The sequence below is a fragment of the Manis javanica genome, chromosome 2 (genome assembly GCF_040802235.1).
Source record: "Manis javanica isolate MJ-LG chromosome 2, MJ_LKY, whole genome shotgun sequence".
Taxonomy (NCBI): domain Eukaryota; kingdom Metazoa; phylum Chordata; class Mammalia; order Pholidota; family Manidae; genus Manis; species Manis javanica.
The window spans coordinates 205678380-205697812 of NC_133157.1; the positions used below are offsets into that span (position 1 = coordinate 205678380).

General features: G+C 37.9%; 1 protein-coding gene across 9 annotated transcripts in view; it reads left to right on the forward strand.

The window, feature by feature from the left end:
* ZHX1 (zinc fingers and homeoboxes 1) overlaps window positions 1–19433 on the forward strand; it is a 32984-nt gene continuing 13551 nt past the window's right edge. For 3 of the 9 annotated variants that reach the window (XR_005057809.2, XR_005057808.2, XM_037005269.2), the window contains exons 1-2: window positions 795–932; window positions 6844–6960. The gene's annotated coding sequence lies outside the window, so the exon portion shown is untranslated. Of the gene's footprint in view, window positions 933–6843; window positions 6961–19433 lie in introns of all 9 variants that reach the window. The other 6 variants (XM_073230063.1, XM_073230064.1, XM_037005270.2 and 3 more) reach the window with 6 other exon arrangements.

The following is a 19433-nucleotide window of genomic DNA, read 5'->3' on the forward strand; positions in this document are numbered from 1 at the left end:
GTGAGGCTGAACTGAACTTTTGATAGCAGTAGATGGAGCTGTGACTCGTGGTGGAGTAAGGACCCGAGGCAAGAAAAGGCCCGGCGGCGGTTGACAGGAGGTGAGGCTTCAGCTAGAATTTAGACCAGTCTCACGAAGGCGCGGCTTCTGCTGAAAGGGGGCGGGGCTTGGGTCGTACTGCGGCCCGGAGCTGAGGCTTATAATAACGAAGGGCGTTTCTCACTGCCCAGTAGTGACACTGGGAAGGCGGAGCGCCCAGTGGGTGGGGCCACATCTGAAAGAAGGCGGGGCTGCCTTCTGGGCTGACCTGAGTGAGCACCAGGCTTCCGAGGACAGCAGGTGGAGCTATCGCCGGCGAGGGCCAGAGCCGCTTCGAGACCTGGAGAAGGCGGGGCTTCTGCTGACAGAGGGCGAGGATTCCTCAGACTGGGGCGGGGCTTATGTTGACAGAGGGGTGGGGCGGCTCCCTACCTCCCGCCGCGCCAGTGCAGTGGGCTGAGGCCTGGGTCGCAGCCCTGGAGAGCAGCAGGGTCCCGGAGAACTGGCCCGGGCGCGGAGCGGGGTCGGGGCGCACGGAGGGCGTGCGCCCGGGAAGGACCCGCCTGGGCAGGCTCTTCCCCTTCACTTCGCCCCCGGTCTGCTGTCGGGGCTCGCGCCTCGCCTCGCACCCCCAGCCCCAACCCTCCAAGATCTGCAGGGCCAGCCGAGCAGCGGACGCCTTGTGCCGGCCAGCCGAGAGGTTCCGGGTGCAGGGTTCACAGGTCAGAGTTGACTCCCTGAAAAGTGCAGCCGGTTTGAAATGCAAGATGGCGGCTGCGGGGCGCTGAGAGGCGCGGCGGCCCCTGCAGGTAGCGGCGCGAGCCGGCTCAGCGGCCCGGGGCGCCCGGTGTCGGCGGGTGGGAAGCTGCAGCGTAGAGCCCGCTTCTGGCCCGGTGGGTCGAGGAGGCGAGCGGCCCCGCGGGTCGGATGGAGGGAGGGCAGCCCCAGGGCAGAGACTCCGGGGGCTGAGCGTGCTCGCAGCGGCGGGCGGCGGGGCGGATCTGGCGGGGCCAGTCCGAGGGGGAGCGGCCGGGCCTGCCTGGGCGGAGAATCGCCGCCCAGGGATAGACCGCGAGCCTCCTTCGCGCCTTCGGGGTCTCTGCGGCCGTGGAACGAGCTCGGGGTGCGGGTTTTGTAAGGGAGGAATCTCAGTCCTGTTTACGGAAGGACTGAGCAAGTTGGTATTTTTGAGGGGAGTGAAGACGGAGCCTCCCTGTAGGGGGGCCCCTCAGGGATGGGGGACCCCAGCAATAGTGAGGGGCCTGCGGGGGCGGGGGTTGGGATCCCTGCCCGGCGGGGGCCCGTGGCCTCGTGGGGACTCAGTCTCCCTGAAAGTAAGGAGAGATTCTCTTGCGGAATCTGAGCGCACTGACATTGGGCTTAGAGCCCCAGAAACTGGGGAAGGATATACCCCACTTCGGAGAAGGCTGGGGACCCACTGTTAGGGCCAGGCCGTGCTCCTACTTCGGGGCAAGACTCAGAGTTGAGCCCCGAAGAACTGAATTACATTTTGAGGAAGCCTGGGATTTAGGGATAAGTTAAAGTGAATAGCAATGTTACCCGTCCCTTTCAGAAAGGAGACCAAGAGGCTGACCAGGAGCTACTACTCCAAGCCTTAGGGCCTAAAGGAAACAACCTCCTCATCCTGCCCAGGGATGAAGGGCTGGGAGGGAGGTGTGAGGGCAACGGGGTCTACTGGCAGGAGAGAAGAGCCCTAGGATGATGCCCTTTCCCTGTGCATTTACACCAAAGTTCTAGGTAAAGAGATTCGAAATTCTTTGTTTGAGTACGTCTCCCCCCACCTCTCCCCTCTGTGGGTAAGTAACGGTAAGAAAAGAGCAAAACCCCAGAAACGGAAAAGGGGACCTTAGTTTAGGTTACTGAAGAATCAAGCTCTGGCAAGTCTTCAACTAGGAAGCAGGAAAGTGGATGGATAGAGGAGGAGTAAAACGAAGAGAACGGGCAGAGTGGGATTTCTACAGCGCTCCTCTGTCATCTCATCCCAGATCTGAAGAAAAACATGAGACGAGGCGAATCTTTGTTAGAAAAATATAAAGAAAGGCTAACTGGTAGTCTGTAATGTGATTAAGTTGGGATTCCATGTAACTTGAAAGGAAGAAGCAATTCTCTTGGTGGTTAAGGGGATAGTGATAGTGGAAAAGGGAAAAATTACAAATTTGGGAAATACAGGGGTTCACGATGGAGTGGGGGAGAAACAGGAATAGTGACTGTTTATTGGGCTGGAGCGTACGCGTGTACCGACCTACTTAGGTTTAGATTTGTTGGTTTTGGTCGTTGTTTCTCAGTCTTCGTGTGAAAGCTTTAACCTGTATATGGTGTTACATGAATTATCTTTGTTTCTGAAAAAATTACCCCGAGAAAGTCGTTTGTGTTTATGCCAAGCAAGGATGAATAGGAATTGATTCTAAAAGGGATACTGGCCCTAGTATACCCATAGATTCTTAAAATTTATTAAGAAGCAATTCTTTTTTTTCCCCTTGATTTGTAAGGAAAAGAAGTGTGGGAACTCTCCAAGGCAGTCATATAGTAACGGGATGTAAAAGGGCTTTCAGGAATATTTTTTCTTCCTTGTTTTCCCTTTACTCTGAGCATTTTAGGGCTAAGCAGACTTTATGCATAATAAGATGTAATATCTTGGTTCCTTTTGATACACAAATGGTAACATTTCATTTATCAATTAATCTTTTTTTGTGAAAGTACCTCTTCAAATGTTTTATTTAGTAATACGGAGTAAAATGAGAAAAGAAAGTAAAAGTTGGGTAACTGATGACAGCTCGATGATAAAAGATTTCTTGAACCACTCTAATATTTTTTAAAGAGCTTAATGTCTTCAATGGAAATTTAAAAAAAAATTCAAGTTAGTTTAGAACTGCACATTTGGAACATTATTATACATGTGTACTATTCTTTGCTTTTCCCCAAAGTGCATGTAGCTTTAGTTTTATATTAAATTCTGAACAGATTAGGCTGGGTGAACCAGTGTGGCATTGATGCCAGATGGTTTGAAAATATGCTAAGGCTGAAAACATAAATGTGCCTGTGCTATTGAACACTCACTAGCAAATGTCCTTTCCTTATATAGCAAGCTTATTTTTTCACTGGATTTGGAGGACAATTCATAATGATGTAGCAATTATTTCACCTTTAACGACAATTGCATTATAAGTTCTTTTTTTCCAACAAATGTAAATCAAGTTTTACAATTATTTTATTAATGAACGTAATAGCATAGGTGAGGTGGTTCATTTTGGAGGTTTCTCTCCTTTTATTATATATTACATATTGTATATATTTCAATTTGAGACTGAAAGGTATTATGATGTATTAAACATTTTCTTTCCTGTAATGAAAATTACATTTTCCTGTAATTAGGGTACAAAATGTGATACTTGAAAGTTTTAAAAGTTTGTTTTAAATTATGGCTTTATATTTAAATGGAAGTACATCTTAAAATTACTAAAATGATTACCAATAGAGCTGAGGAAATCACCTTTTTATGTATATTGCAGCATTTTGGATTTGGGCTCAAAAGACTACTTACCTGAATGTTAGCAGTGCTGAAAGTTCAGTGCCTACGCTAGTTTTTACTCTAGTATCATATTCAATCAATTCAGGGAGGTATTGGAAATATCTGTTGCACTGTTTATGATAATGGCTGATACCGCACATTCACTTCTACATCTAAATTTTTTCCAACTTAAAATCATTTTAAATCATTCTTTGTAACTTCAGAAATAATTTAAATTACATTTCTTTGAAAGGAAAAACTATGATACTAGCCTTTGAATAATAACCAGTGTTCCCATAATATTAGACATTTTGCTCTGATAAATTTGTAATCCTGAGTAACCAGATTTACATGACCAAAGCTGCTGATTCAGATCACTGATCAGGATATACATTTGAGTTTACATTTTGGACAGCTGTATTTTATACAGTTAATTTTAAAGTACATATTTATGTAAACTTGTATGTAGTTGCCAAGTTTTGGTCTCAATGGATACTTGATCATTGCAGTTTATATAATCAGTATTCCATAATGTATTTAAGAGGTATAAGTACATTATGGTGGTGGTTTTATGTACCTTTGGTCTAATGAAATATGATAATATACTTTTAAAAAAGAAAGAAATGAGCAGTTAAGAATAACATTCAAGGGAGTCAAAATTGAGTAAATCATATGCAGGATTTTTGTTCTCAGTTTTCAGATTTAGATTTTTTTAAAAGCATATTATCAAAGTTTATCTAAAAACTTGAAACAGTAAAGTGATAAGCGTATCATATACACATTTATCATTTTAAATAAAATAACTTTTGTCATTAAATTTTAGTGATTTCCTATTTCCCATAGGATTTGTAACTCCCTTTTCCCCCTTTATAAAAGGCCTGTCTTTCCCTGTTTTTTGGTTGTTGTGAGGAACGAAAAGACCAGCTTGGTCTAAAATTGTTTAACATGCTCAAAGGTATGGAATGGAAAATAAAATTGTTGTTGCCTGGGCTTTTAAAATATTTTTAGTGTTTCAATATTTAATACATTTTAAACAAAGACATCCTTTGTTGTATACAGTTAATACTTTAAATAAAAGTCAGAAAAGTCTAACTGTGGACTTACTAAGTGCCAAAGAATACTCCAAACACTTCATTTGTTGTTTCTTTTAATCCTCACAACAACTCTATTAAGTACTATCATTAGCCTCATTTTACAGCTGAGGAGGGCTAGGACACAGACAGGCTAAATCACTTCGGTCTAAGGCCACACAGCTGGATTTGAACCCATGCAGTCTGATTCCAAAGCCCAAGCTCTTCAACTTTATTTATAGTCCATCTTACTGCCAAAACAACTGACCTATTTTATTATGTAATGTTTATGGTTGAGATGACTTCTTTAATTTTTGAAGTTCATTCTCATCCTTAATTTTAAAGATACTTTGATTTAGAAGTATTGTAATTTCAGTATCAGGAACTGAAATAACATCAAGCAAGTATGCTTTTCACCCAGAAGTACTGAGGAGCTCTTTTGCTCCTCTAGCTGCCTTGTGCCTTTACATGTCTCGACAGCTCTTCTCTAGAGATTCTTGTTCGGTAAAACATCTTGCAATTGCTGTGTGATTTAAGAATGAATTCAGTATATCAACTATACTTCAGTGTAAAAAAAAGAGGCTTAAAAAATAATAGATTCATGTTTTCTACCTTTATCTTGCATCTACCTACCACTTAAGCATTTCATTAAAAAATAATAATAATAATAATAAGGGAGAAATGTGGGATTCACATATAAATCAAGTATAAAAATCAAACATAATCATATTTGACCTGATTGTTTATAGTTCATGATGCGTGATCAAAACCGAAAGTTTCTGTGATGAATGCCCTTGCACTGTTCACCATGTAAGAACTTATTTACTATGTTAAGAACTTGTTCACCATGTAAGAACTTGTTCGTTATGCTTCAGAAGATTGGAGACTGTTGAGAATTAGGCTTGGGGTTGATTAATGATTGTGCATTGAGTCCCCTATACAGAATTTTATTGTTGTTAACAACCATATGATCAATAAATATGAGGGATGCCCTCTCAAAAAAAAAATAATAGATTCAGATAGGTTACCAATTTATTATTATATTAATAACTCATTTTGGAAAGTAACCTCCCCTCTTTGGCAGCTGTTCCCTATCTTCTCTTCTAGTCCACATCCTGTAGAAGGGTGGCTAAGAAGTGTCCAAACCAGGAGATGCCCAGAAATGAAATTGTAGAATCCCAGACAGACTGCAAAGATAACAGGATGTTACAGAGGGCCTACCAGGAAAATGCTCTTTCACCTTTCATGAAAATCATGTAACTGTTCAGCCTAAGATTTAACTTAACCTAGAAATACTTTACTAAAGGGTTTATGTATTTACATTATTTGTTGGCTTAAGAGGACTGTTCATAAACTTGTATGTAGTAATAGCAGGAATCAATAGGGAAGATATTTTGGGGAGATCATCTTCATTCACTATGTTTTACAGAGTTTTAGAGCTTAAAGAAAAAACTGCTTCAACCCTACAAAAGCATTATTTACTGTTATTTAATAAGAGAAGCAATTATAGTTTTTATTAAATTTTCCTGATCTAACTACACTGAAAAATATACCTCAACATTTTTGGACAAAAATCTCAGTTTTCAGAGAATGATTTTCAGTCTGTTTGATTGTACAGTCTAATACTTCATAGTGCACTAATTGAAAAGCCACTCAGTAGCTTTCTTGCAAAAAACGAAAGATTTGAACACCAGTCATTCTATTAGATACTACTTGTTTAGGGATGGAGTACCACTAGTTGATTTAATAGTATTGGCTTGCTGCCAGCATTAATAATATACTCGACTTCAATTAATACATATTAGGATACAAATATCAGCTTTCTGTGTAAAATATAAACATCTCCATTTAGTCTAACTAACTTACCTTTTATGACTTTCATACTTATTCTTTACAATTCCCAATTTTATCATCTCAACTTTCATATAGCGTGTAAACATTCAGATTTTGAGAATTTTTATTGAAAATCATATAATAATAACTTGGTTATTTTATATAATAATATAGATAGAATTTTTTAAAATAGTTTTCAATTTTTGTGTTTTTTACTAATAGTGGGTTTGGCATTTAGATGATTCTTTAAAAATTTCTCTGAGGAAATTAAGGTTGTTTTCAAAGATTACATTTAGTTTTAAAAAGCCTAGTCATAAATTTTAAAGACTGAATCATATCTAGAATAATAAAGTGATATTACTTTTTTTGTAGGAGATGGCAGATAGGTACTTTGGACCTGTTGGTAATGATGGCCTGAGCTAAGCACCTCCTAATTTGAAGGGATACCCTTCCATGTCAAAGAACAGAATGCTGAGGAAGCTATGGCAAGTATGTGTTCCATTGTTTTGGTCTGGTAAAACTCAGATACTGAATGTGTTCCCTCTAGATCCCATGGTACTATATTTGGCTGAAGTTTTAAAAGCTTTTCTTTTAAAAGCAGTAGATATATTCTTAACAATTCTTTAAAAAATGTACTTTAAAACTACAAATACAGGTGTTTTGGCTGCTTTAATTTCAAAGGAAACAGCATCATACTTCATAATATGTCTATGTGGTATATTTCTTAATTGATTAATATTTGCTGAAAGGCACCATGTGCTATGATAACAGTGGTAAACAAGAAAAATGAAGTTCATGAGGGCAGAGACCTTTAGTGTGGGGAAATTGATCTAGAAATTTTATTACTCTTTTGCCTATATCCAGAAAAATGCTTCAAGACTTACTAGAACAATTCCTGAAAACATGTTTTCAATACATAGTCTACTAATAGTTCACTGTAATTATAAAAATCATGATATTAATACTTTGATTTAGGTTAAGCATATCTTATGCTTAGATATTTAAATAGTTGAATATATTTGAGTATACTTATACATAATTACTTTTCTATTTACTTTATATAAATTGGATTTTTTAAGAAGCATTAGATGACATATTATACTGAATTATTGAAATATTTATACTTTAGTCCAATTGTTATTTTAGATGATTCCACAAAGTACTAGGAAAGATTCCATAACCATTAATTTGGTGGTTCACTTTCATTTTCTAAAAATTAATAGAGTCCTTAGAAGTTGACATTACTGATGCTAATTATTATTATCTTTCAAAGTATTTATAAAAATTAAGTGATTATATCCTGAGTGGTTACTTTATTTTATAAATGGGGAAGACAATGGACAGTTGAATGGCTTTTCAGCCTCAATCGTAATCTCACTTGGAATCAAGAATATCATTCTTGTGTTAGACAGTGTGTGAAAGTTAGAGGAGATTTCATTACAATGCTAGTTTATGTATCACTCTCAGTACATTACTTGCCTACGTACATGCAGGCAAAAGGTAGAAAACCAGAATGTTAATGTCCTAGACACATTTCAAAAAGATATTTCACTCCTCAAACCTGAGGTCAGAGCTTTGCCAGGAGAAATCTAACCAGCTTGAATCTTTTAATCTTTAGCAGCATTAAGGGCAGCTTTCTCTGGTGGAAAAAAAACAGAAAGGGTAGTTTCTAAAACCTTTAAGCCTTAGCTAGCATTAGCAAAGGGATCTTCTGAAATGAGATTATCTTTGGCCACAGTTTCTTAGATGCTTTCATTTTTATCACATTTGCTACCTTCTATATTCACCTTTTAATGCTTGAATTTTGATTGCCTTGAGACCATTTTGGCAGTTTTCTTCAGATTTATCTCTTAGGTAATGATTCTAGGTTATAGTAAATTTTAGAAGCATTTATTGTGGGTATAACTTTCAAGTTTCTCATTTAATTGTTTTGAAGAACTTGACTATTATTTCTAAATATTTGTACATTTTGGTTTTGAAAAATGCTTCAAATGTAAAGGCCAAAATGTTTTTGCTCTTTTTTAATTAAAAGAAGTATCTCTTGGACATTTATTCTTAATATAGTGGCTCCATTTTGTTTTAATTTAACCCAGTTATTCTTTGTTCCCACTATTATTTCAGGCATTTTTTGATTTGGTGGATTTCTAACTTTTAGTTTGAATACAAGCATTTAAAAATAAGTATTTTCAGCTGGCTAAACAGAAGTTGAACTCACAGAGAGAGAAGTGAAACCAAATAGAATATTTGAAATCTTAGTATATGTTTGTATACATATTCCAGAGGATTCTCAGCTTGTGTTTTAGCTATCCTAAGAACAGTTTTACTTAGTTGATACTAGACCTAAAATAATATGAGCCTTAAAAATTAGTTATCTTCTAAGTGTTCCTATTTGACCCACAATTAGTCAGTTTGTTTTTATTCACATAAAATCTTACCAAAATAACATGCTTTTGTGGCTAACGAGGCCAATAAACTGTTATCTGTTAATCATTTAATTTGAAGTACAAGACAGCAAAAAAAAAAGAGACTTGTAAATTCAATGTAGTTATGCTCTGCTTAATTATAAAATTTTTTAGTCTTTATTTTTAGGCACCAAGCATAGAATTTGAAACAATCCATTAACTTTTTTTTTTTTCATTTTGGTATCATTAATCTACAATTACATGAGGAACATTATCTTTACTAGGCTCCCTCCTTCACCAAGTTCCATTAACTTTTTTTTTTGTTATCATTAATCTACAATTACATGAAGAACATTATGTTTACTACACTCCCCCCTTCACTAAGTCCCTCCCACACACCCCATTACAGTCACTGTCCATCCGTGTAATAAGATGCTGTAGAATCACTGCTTGTCTTCACTGTGTTGCACAGCCCTCCCCATGACCCCCCCCACATGCTAATTATACATGCTAATCGTAATACCCCCTTTCTTTTTTCCCACCCTTATCCCTCCCTTCCTACCCATTCTCCCTAGTCCCTTTCCCTTTGGTAACTGTTAGTCCATTCTTGGGTTCTGTGATTCTGCTGCTGTTTTGTCCCTTCAGTTTTTCTTTATTCTTATACTCCACATATGGGTGAAATCATCTGATACTTGTCTTTTTCCGTCTGGCTTATTTCATTGAGCATAATACCCTCTAGCTCCATCTATGTTGTTGCAAATGGTAGGATTTGTTTTCTTCTTATGGCTGAGTAATATTCCATTGTGTGTATGTACCACATCTTCTTTATCCATTCATCTACTGATGGACACTTAAGTTGCTTCCATTTCTTGGCTATTGTAAATAGAGCTGCAATAAACATAAGGGTGCATCTGTCTTTTTCAAACTGGGCTGCTGCATTCTTAGGGTAAATTCCTAGAAGTGGAATTCCTGGGTCAAATGGTATGTCTATTTTGAGCTTTTTTGAGGAACCTCCATACTGCTTTCCACAATGGTTGAACTAATTTACATTCTCACCAGCAGTGTAGGAGGGTTCCCCTTTCTCCACAACCTCGTCGACATGTGTTGTTGTTTGTCTTTTGGATGGTGGTGATCCTTACTGGTGTGAGGTGATATCTCATTGTGGTTTTAATTTGCATTTCTCTGACGACTAGCAATGTGGAGCATCTTTTCATGTGTCTGTTGGCCATCTGAATTTCTTCTTTGGAGAACTGTCTGTTCAGCTCCTCTGCCCATTTTTTAATTGGATTATTTACTTTTTGTTTGTTGAGGTGCATGAGCTCTTTATATATTTTGGATGTCAACCCTTTATCAGATCTGTCATTTATGAAAATATTCTCCCATACTGTAGGGTTCCTTTTTGTTCTGTTGATGGTGTCCTTTGCTGTACAGAAGCTTTTCAGCTTGGTATAGTCCCACTTGTTCATTTTTGCTATTGTTTCCCTTGCCTGGGGAGATATGTTCATGAAGAAGTCACTCATGTTTATGTCCAAGAGATTTTTGCCTATGTTTTTTTCTAAGAGTTTTATGGTTTCATGACTTACATTCAGGTCTTTGATCCATTTTGAATTTACTTTTGTGTATGGGGTTAGACAGTGATCCAGTTTCATTCTCTTACATGTATCTGTCCAGTTTTGCCAGCACCATCTGTTGAAGAGACTGTCATTTCCCCATTGTATGTCCATGGCTCCTTTATTGAATATTAATTGACCATATATGTTTGGGTTAATGTTTGGAGTCTCTATTCTATTCCACTGGTCTGTGGCTCTGTTCTTGTGCCAGTACCAAATTATCTTGATTACTGTGGCTTTGTAGTAGAGTTTGAAGTTGGGGAGCGAGATCCCCCCCACTTTATTCTTCCTTCTCAGGATTGCTTTGGCTATTTGTGGATTTTGGTGTTTCCATATGAATTTTTGAACTATTTGTTCTCCATTAACTTTTTTAGTGTATTATATTGAAAATTTATTTTTTAATCTCTTTAAAAATGTAGAATGCCATTATAGTTTTCTCTTGGAACACAGAAATAATTACTCTAAATTCAACTATCCATTTGCTATCTTTATAAGAACTATGCCCTTTTCTCCTCAACTTCACTGCAGGACTAACTCTTTGAATGAGTATATCTCTCCTGTTTCATTCTTAAGTAGTCTACAAATTTAGATAGACACTATTCATAGATAAAAGTGATGTGCTACAACAGAATTATTTATAGATGTTATTAAGTACTTGTTGAATATTCATTGCTGTTGCTGTATTTCAATAAATAGAATGTTTTATATTCGATGGTGTTTTAACATTTTAGTGATGAAGGTAATTTTATAAGTAAGGATTCTGCCATTTAAAGTAATCCACTGTAAAGCAGGTACAGGTCTGTTTTTTTTTTAATAGTATGGTTTTATTTATATGACATTCTGGAAAAGGCATAACTATAGACACAGAAAACAGGGGGAGAGGTGTTCACTCCCAGAGAACACAAGATGGAGTATTTCTGGGAGTCATGGGACTTTTCATTTTCTTTTTTTGCCTCTGTCATTTTTTTTTGTAACATTAATATACAATTACATGAGCAACATTGTGGTTACTAGATTCCCACCATTATCAAGTCGCCACCACATACCCCATTACAGTCACTGTCCATCAGCATACTAGGATGCCATAGAGTCACTACTTCTCTTCTCTGTGCTATACTGCCTTACCCGTGCCCCTGCCCCACCTATGTTATGTGCACTAATTGTAATGCCCCTTATTCCCCTTATTCCCATTTTCCCTCCCTTCCCACCCATCCTCCCCAGTCCCTTTCCCTTTAGTAACTTTTAGTCCATTCTTGGGTTCTGTGAGTCTTCTGCTGTTTGTTCCTTCAGTTTTTGCTTTGTTGTTTGTTTTTTGATTTTTTTAAAATTCTTTATTAACATATTATTGATATTCACTCTTACGAAGGTTTCACATGAAGAAACAATGTGGTTACTACATTTACACATATTAGCAAGTCCTCACCCATTGCAGTCACTGTCCATCAGTGTAGTAAGATGCCACAGATTCACTATTTGCCTTCTCTGTGCTACACTGTTTTCCCCGTGATCCCTCACACCATGTGTATTAAACATAATACCCCTCAGTCCCCATCCCCTCCCTCCCAACCTGCCCTCCCGTACCCCTCCCCTTTGGTAACTGCTACCCTCTTCTTGGAGTCTGTGACTCTGCTTCTGTTTTGTTCCTTCAGTTTTGCTTTGTTGTTATACTCCACAAATGAAGGAAATCATTTGACACTTGTCTTTCTCCGCCTGGCTTATTTCACTGAGCATAATATCCTCCAGCTCCATCCATGTTGTTGCATATGGTAGGATTTGTTTTTTTCTTATGGCTGAATAGTATTCCATTGTATGTATGTACTACATCTTCTTTATCCATTCATCTACTGATGGACACTTAGGTTGCTTCCATTTCTTGGCTATTGTAAATAGTACTGTGATAAACATAGGGGTGCATATATCTTTTTCAAACTGGGTCCCTGCATTCTTTAGGTAAATTCCTAGGAGTAGAATTCCTGGGTCGAACGGTATTTCTATTTTTAGGTTTTTGAGGAACCTCCATACTGCTTTCCACAATGGTTGAACTAATTTACATTCCCACCAGCAGTGTAGGAGGGTTCCCTATTTGTTCTTTATACCTCCTCTAATGAGTGTTTAATGAAGTAAAATATATGTTGTAAAACACAGTACAGATACATTTTAAAGGTTTTTTTTTTTCCCCCCAGCATATGTAACGGGCTTAGATAAGCATCGTGTTGGGCCCTGGGGATATTAGTGGAGAGCTAAACAGATGTTCTTTCTGATGATGTAAGAATTGTTATTAGGACTGCCCCAGATTTTTATACTGTGATAAAATATATTTTGCTGTCATTAAATGCTTTTCTGTAGTGAAATCTTGGAGTTATTTTGATAAATTAGGAATGGTGAATTGATTGAGGAGTATCCTATCCTCAGGAGAAGAGCCAGAAGCAGATAGAATGAGGCTCTACACCCTGGAGGTTATATGTGCTCTTAAGGGCTCTTAGAACCAGTCTGACGTCTCAGACCATGGTGCAGCAGCTGCAGAAAGTATCTGGAATATACCTGAATGCTATACATACACAGGAATTCTTTTTTCCCTTAAAAAAAATTATGTAGCACATTTTTGCCTTTTAAAAATAAAAAGTAAACTCTTTTCCAGTTTGAGACAAATGACCATGGAAATATTTTAGTCTATTTACAACTTTAAGGCCTTGAGACTATTGATTATTGTATTTTGTAATAAGGCAACATGATAACAATAGTAAAGAAAACTTATTAATACTATGCACTGAAGTTTCACCCATAATCTAATGTGAAAATTTTATTTAGTCTCATCTAGTCTTTGTCCATGTACATACATATTTTCTTTTCTTTTTTTTTTTTTTGAGAGAGCATCTCTCATATTTATTGATCAAATGGTTGTTAACAGCAATAAAATTCTGTATACGGGAGTCAATACTCAATGCACAATCATTAATCCACCCCAAGCCTAATTCTCGTCAGTGTCCAATCTTCTGAAGCATAACGAACAAGTTCTTACATGGAGAACAAATTCTTACATAGTGAATAAGTTACATAGGGAACAGTACAAGGGCAGTCATCACAGAAACTTTCGGTTTTGATCACTCATTATGAACTATAAACAATCAGTTCAAATATGAATATTCGTTTGATTTTTATACTTGATTTATATGTGGATACCACATTTCCCTCTTTATTATTATTATTATTATTTTTTAAAAATAAAATGCTGAAATGGTAGGTAGATGCAAGATAAAGGTAGAAAACATAGTTTAGTGTTGTAAGAGAGCAAATGTAGATGATCAGGTGTGTGCCTGTAGACTATGTGTTAATCCAAGCTAGACAAGGGCAATAAAACATCCACGGATGCAGAAGATTTCTCTCAGAACAGGGGGGTGAGGTTCTAAGCCTCACCTCTGTTGATCCCCAACTTCTCACCTGATGGCCCCCCTGCGACTGTGCCTGTCTTAGGTTGTTCCTCCCTTGAGGAATCTTACCCGTCTCTGGCTAACCAGTCATCTTCCGGGGCCATACAGGGAAATGTAAAGTTGGTAAGTGAGAGAGAAGCCATATTGTTTGAAAGGTTAGCTTTTTACTTCTTTGCATATTTATGCCCTGTAGCTTCTATGCCCAGCATTTGTCTTGAGGTATCTTTACCACTTGGAGGAGTTATGATACTTGGTGAATTCGATATGAGGCACGAATTCTATTTAAGGGTTGTAATTAGGAAGGAAGAAGAAAAGCTATAGATGTAGCAGGTGGAAGAAAACATGGGAAGATTGACTATTTCTTTCACATATCTTCTTGTAGAGTAACTTAAGCATGTATAGGTTTTAAACTACTAACTAACTTGCGCTCACATATTAACATAATAGAAATACGGTGACATAAACAAAGCAAATCTATTATTACCATCCACCTCCAGTGAAGCCAAGAAAACCATTTAGGCACCCTAGGCATTTGTGAAAATTTGTCTATGATATGATGGATATTGTCCAACTGTACTTGAACAGTCTGAGAGAAATCAGACAAAGTAAAATAACCCATTCCTGGGAACTGTTCACATCCCATATGTTCTTTTAACAGTAGATAGTCTGTAGTTGTAAGATTTTGGAGCGCTACAACTTGCACTTCTCCTAATTCTTGGTTGAGTTCCAACAGTATAGATCCAGTCAAATTTGTTGTTTTACTGTATGCACAGGCCAGCTTAGATATCTCCTTCTTCATTCCAATGGCAAGTCCAGGAACCAGTGGGATGAATGCAGCTACAACTGCAGCATCGGCTGGATCTTTGTTGAGGTTTTTTGTTGATCATCTTCTTGTATGTCTCTTCCAGGGAGTGCTGAAGTTGGAAGTTCTTCTTCATATCGTATCTTACTTCATTTTCTCGGTAGCCAAATTAGGCTTTGATCCTCTGTATAAACACAAACAGACCCTTTGCCCACACTTTGATATGCCCTTTATACCATTGTGTAGAGAAAGGAATATTATCAGAAAAGTGTACATCCATAGCCGATCATCTGACACCCTTTAAGTGGTCAAAATTAAGGATATTTAAAGCATGCATTAATCATTGATTTACAGTTAGTTTTATCCTATCAGGGAGTAATCCCCCTTTTCTTTCTTTTTTTTTTGTTATCATGAATCTACACTTACATGATGAATATTGTGTTTACTAGGCTCTCCCCTATACCAGGTCCCCCCTATAAACCCCTTTACAGTCACTGTCCATCAGCATAGCAAAATGTTGTAGAATCACTACTTGTCTTCTCTGTGTTGTACAGCCCTCCCCTTCCTCCCACACACCCATGCATGCTAATCTTAATACCCCTCCTCTTCTCCCCCCCTCTTATCCCTCTGTACCCACCCATCCTCCCCAGTCCCTTTCCCTTTGGTACCTGTTAGTCCATTCTTGGGTTCTGTGATTCTGTTGCTGTTTTGTTCCTTCAGTTTTTCCTTTGTTCTTATACTCCACAGATGAGTGAAATCATTTGGTATTTCTCTTTCTCCGCTTGACTTATTTCACTGAGCATAATACCCTCCAGGTCCATCCATGTTGCTGCAAATGGTAGGATTTGCCCTCTTCTTATGGCTGAGTAGTATTCCATTGTGTATGTGTACCACATCTTCTTTATCCATTCATCTACCGATGGACATTTAGGTTGCTTCCAATTCTTGGCTATTGTAAATAGTGCTGCGATAAACATAGGGGTGCATCTGTCTTTCTCAAACTTGATTGCTGTGTTCTTAGGGTAAATTCCTAGGAGTGGAATTCCTGGGTCAAATGGTAAGTCTGTTTTGAGCATTTTGATGAACCTCCATACTGCTTTCCACAATGGTTGAACTAATTTACATTCCCACCAGCAGTGTAGGAGGGTTCCCCTTTCTCCACAACCTCGTCAACATGTGTTGTTGTTTGTCTTTTGGATGGTGGTGATCCTTACTGGTGTGAGGTGATATCTCATTGTGGTTTTAATTTGCATTTCTCTGACGACTAGCAATGTGGAGCATCTTTTCATGTGTCTGTTGGCCATCTGAATTTCTTTTTTGGAGAACTGTCTGTTCAGTTCCTTTGCCTATTTTTTAATTGGATTATTTGATTTTTGTTTGTTGAGGCGTGTGAGTTCTTTATATATTTTGGACGTCAAGCATTTATCGGATCTGTCCTTTTCAAATATATTCTCCCATACTGTAGGGTTCCTTTTTGTTCTATTGATGGTGTCTTTTGCTGTACAGAAGCTTTTCAGCTTAATATAGTCCCACTTGTTCATTTTTGCTTTTGTTTTCCTTGCCCGGGGAGATATGTTCAAGAAGAGGTCACTCATGTTTATGTTTAAGAGGTTTTTGTCTATGTTTTTTTCCACGAGTTTAATGGTTTCATGACTTACATTCAGGTCTTTGATCCATTTTGAATTTACTTTTGTATATGGGGTTAGACAATGGTCCAGTTTCAGTCTCCTACATGTAGCTGTCCAGTTTTGCCAGCACCATCTGTTGAAGAGACTGTCATTTCGCCGTTGTATGTCCATGGCTCATTTATTGTATATTAATTGACCATATATGTTTGGGATAATGTCTGGAGTCGCTAGTCTGTTCCACTGGTCTGTGGCTCTGTTCTTGTGCCAGTACCAAATTGTCTTGATTACTATGGCTTTATAGTAGAGCTTGAAGTTGGGGAGTGAGATCCCCCCTACTTTATTCTTCTTTTTCAGGATTGCTTTGGCTATTCGGGGTCTTTGGTGTTTCCATATGAATTTTTGAATTATTTGTTCCAGTTCATTGAAGAATGTTGCTGGTAATGTGATAGGGATTGTATCAAATCTGCATATTGCTTTGGGCAGGATGGCCATTTTGATTATATTGATTCTTCCTAGCCACGAGCATGGGATGAGTTTCCATTTGTTAGTGTCCCCTTTAATTTCTCTTAAAAGTGACTTGTAGTTTTCAGAGTATAGGTCATTCACTTCTTTGGTTAGATTTATTCCTAGGTATTTTATTCTTTTTGATGCAATTGTGAATGGAATTGTTTTCCTGATTTCTCTTTCTATTGGTTCATTGTTAGTGTATAGGAAAGTCACAGATTTCTGTGTGTTAATTTTGTATCCTGCAACTTTGCTGTATTCTGATATCAGTTCTAGTAGTTTTGGGGTGGACAATATCATGTCTTCTGCAAATAGTGACAGTTTAACTTCTTCTTTACCAATCTAGATTCCTTGTATTTCTTTGTTTTGTCTGATTGCTGTGGCTAGGACCTCCAGTACTATGTTAAATAGCAGTGGGGAGAGTGGGCATCCCTGTCTAGTTCCTGATCTCAGAGGAAAAGCTTTCAGCTTCTCGCTGTTCAGTATAATGTTGGCTTTGGGTTTATCATATATGGCCTTTATTATGTTGAGGTACTTGCCCTCTATTCCCATTTTGGTGAGAGTTTTTATCATGAATGGATGTTGAATTTTGTCTTATGCTTTTTCAGCATCTATGGATATGATCATGTGGTTTTTGTCGTCTTTTGTTGATGTGGTGGATGATGTTGATGGATTTTCGATTGTTGTACCATTCTTGCATCCCTGGGATGAATCCCACTTGGTCATGGTGTATGATCCTTTTGATATACTTTTGAATTCGGTTTGCTAATATTTTATTAAGTATTTTTGCGTCTACATTTATCAGGGATATTGGTCTGTAATTTTCTTTTTTGGTGGGGTCTTTGCCTGGTTTTGGTATTAGGGTGATGTTGGCTTCATAGAATGAGTTTGAGAGTATTCCCTCCTCTTGTATTTTTTGGAAAACTTTAAGGAGAATGAGTATTATGTGTTCTCTGTGTGTCTGATAAAATTCCGAGGTAAATCCGTCCAGCCTGGGTGCTTTGTTCTTAGGTAGTTTTTTGATTACCCTTTCAATTTCTTTGCTTGTAATTGGTTTGTTTAACTTTTGTGTTTCTTCCTTGGTCAGTCTTGCAAGGTTGTATTTTTCTAGGAAGTTGTCCATTTCTTCTAGGTTTTCCAGCTTGTTGGCATATAGGCTTTCATAGTAGTCTTTAATAATTCTTTGTATTTCTGTGGAGTCTGTTTTTGATTTTTCCATTCTCGTTTCTGATTCTGTTGATGTGTGTTGATTCTCTTTTTCTCTTAATAAGTCTGGCTAGAGGCTTATCTATTTTGTTTATTTTCTCGAAGAACCAGCTCTTGGTTTCGTTGATTTTTGCTATTGTTTTATTCTTCTCAATTTTGTTTATTTCTTCTCTGATCTTTATTATGTCCCTCCTTCTGCTGACTTTAGGCTTCATTTGTTCTTCTTTTTCCAATTTCGATAATTTTGATGTTAGACTATTCATTTGGGATTGTTCTTCCTTCTTCAAGTGTGCCTGGATCACTATATACTTTCCTCTTAGGACTACTTTCGCTGCGTCCCGCAGAAATTTGGGCTTTGTGTTGTTGTTGTCATTTGTTTCTATATATTCCTTGATCTCTATTTTAGTTTGTTCGTTGATCCATTGATTATTTAGGAGCATGTCGTTAAGCCTCCATGTGTTTGTGAGCCTTTTTGTTTTCTTTGTAGAATTTATTTCTACTTTTATACCTTTGTGGTCTGAAAAATTGGTTGGTAGAATTTCAATATTTTGGATTTTGCTGAGGCTCTTTTTGTGGGCTAGTATGTGGTCTATTCTGGAGAATGTTCCATGTGCACTTGAGAAGAATGTGTATCCTGTTGCTTTTGGATTTAGAGTTCTATAGATGTCTATTAGGTGCATCTGCTCTACTGTGTTGTTCAGTGCTTTTGTGTCCTTACTTATTTTCTGCCCGGTGGATCTATCTTTTGGGATGAGTGGTGTGTTGAAGTCTCCTAAAATGAATGCATTGCAGTCTATTTCCCCTTTTAGTTCTGTTAGTATTTGTTTCACATATGCTGGTGCTCCTGTGTTGGGTGCATATATATTTAGAATGGTTATATCCTCTTGTTGGACTGAGCCCTTTATCATTATGTAGTGTCCTTCTTTATCTCTTGTTACTTTGTTTTGAAGTCTATTTTGTCTCATGTTAGTATTGCAACCCCTGCTTTCTTCTTGCTGTTGTTTGCCTGAAATATGTTTTTCCATCCCTTGACTTTTAGTCTGTGCATGTCTTTGGGTTTGAGGTGAGTTTCTTGTAAGCAGCATATAGATGGGTCTTGCTTTTTTATCCATTCTATTACTCTGTGTCTCTTGATTGGTGCATTCAGTCTATTTACATTTAGGGTGACTATTGAAAGATATGTTCTTATTGCCATTGCAGGTTTTAAATTCGTGCTTATCAAAGGTTCAAGGTTAGCCTCTTTAGTATCTTACTGCCTAACTTAGCTCGCTTATTGAGCTCTTGTATACACTGTCTGGAGATTCTTTTCTTCTCTCCCTTCTTATTCCTCCTCCTCCATTATTCATATGTTGGGTGTTTTGTTCTGTGCTCTTTGTAGGAGT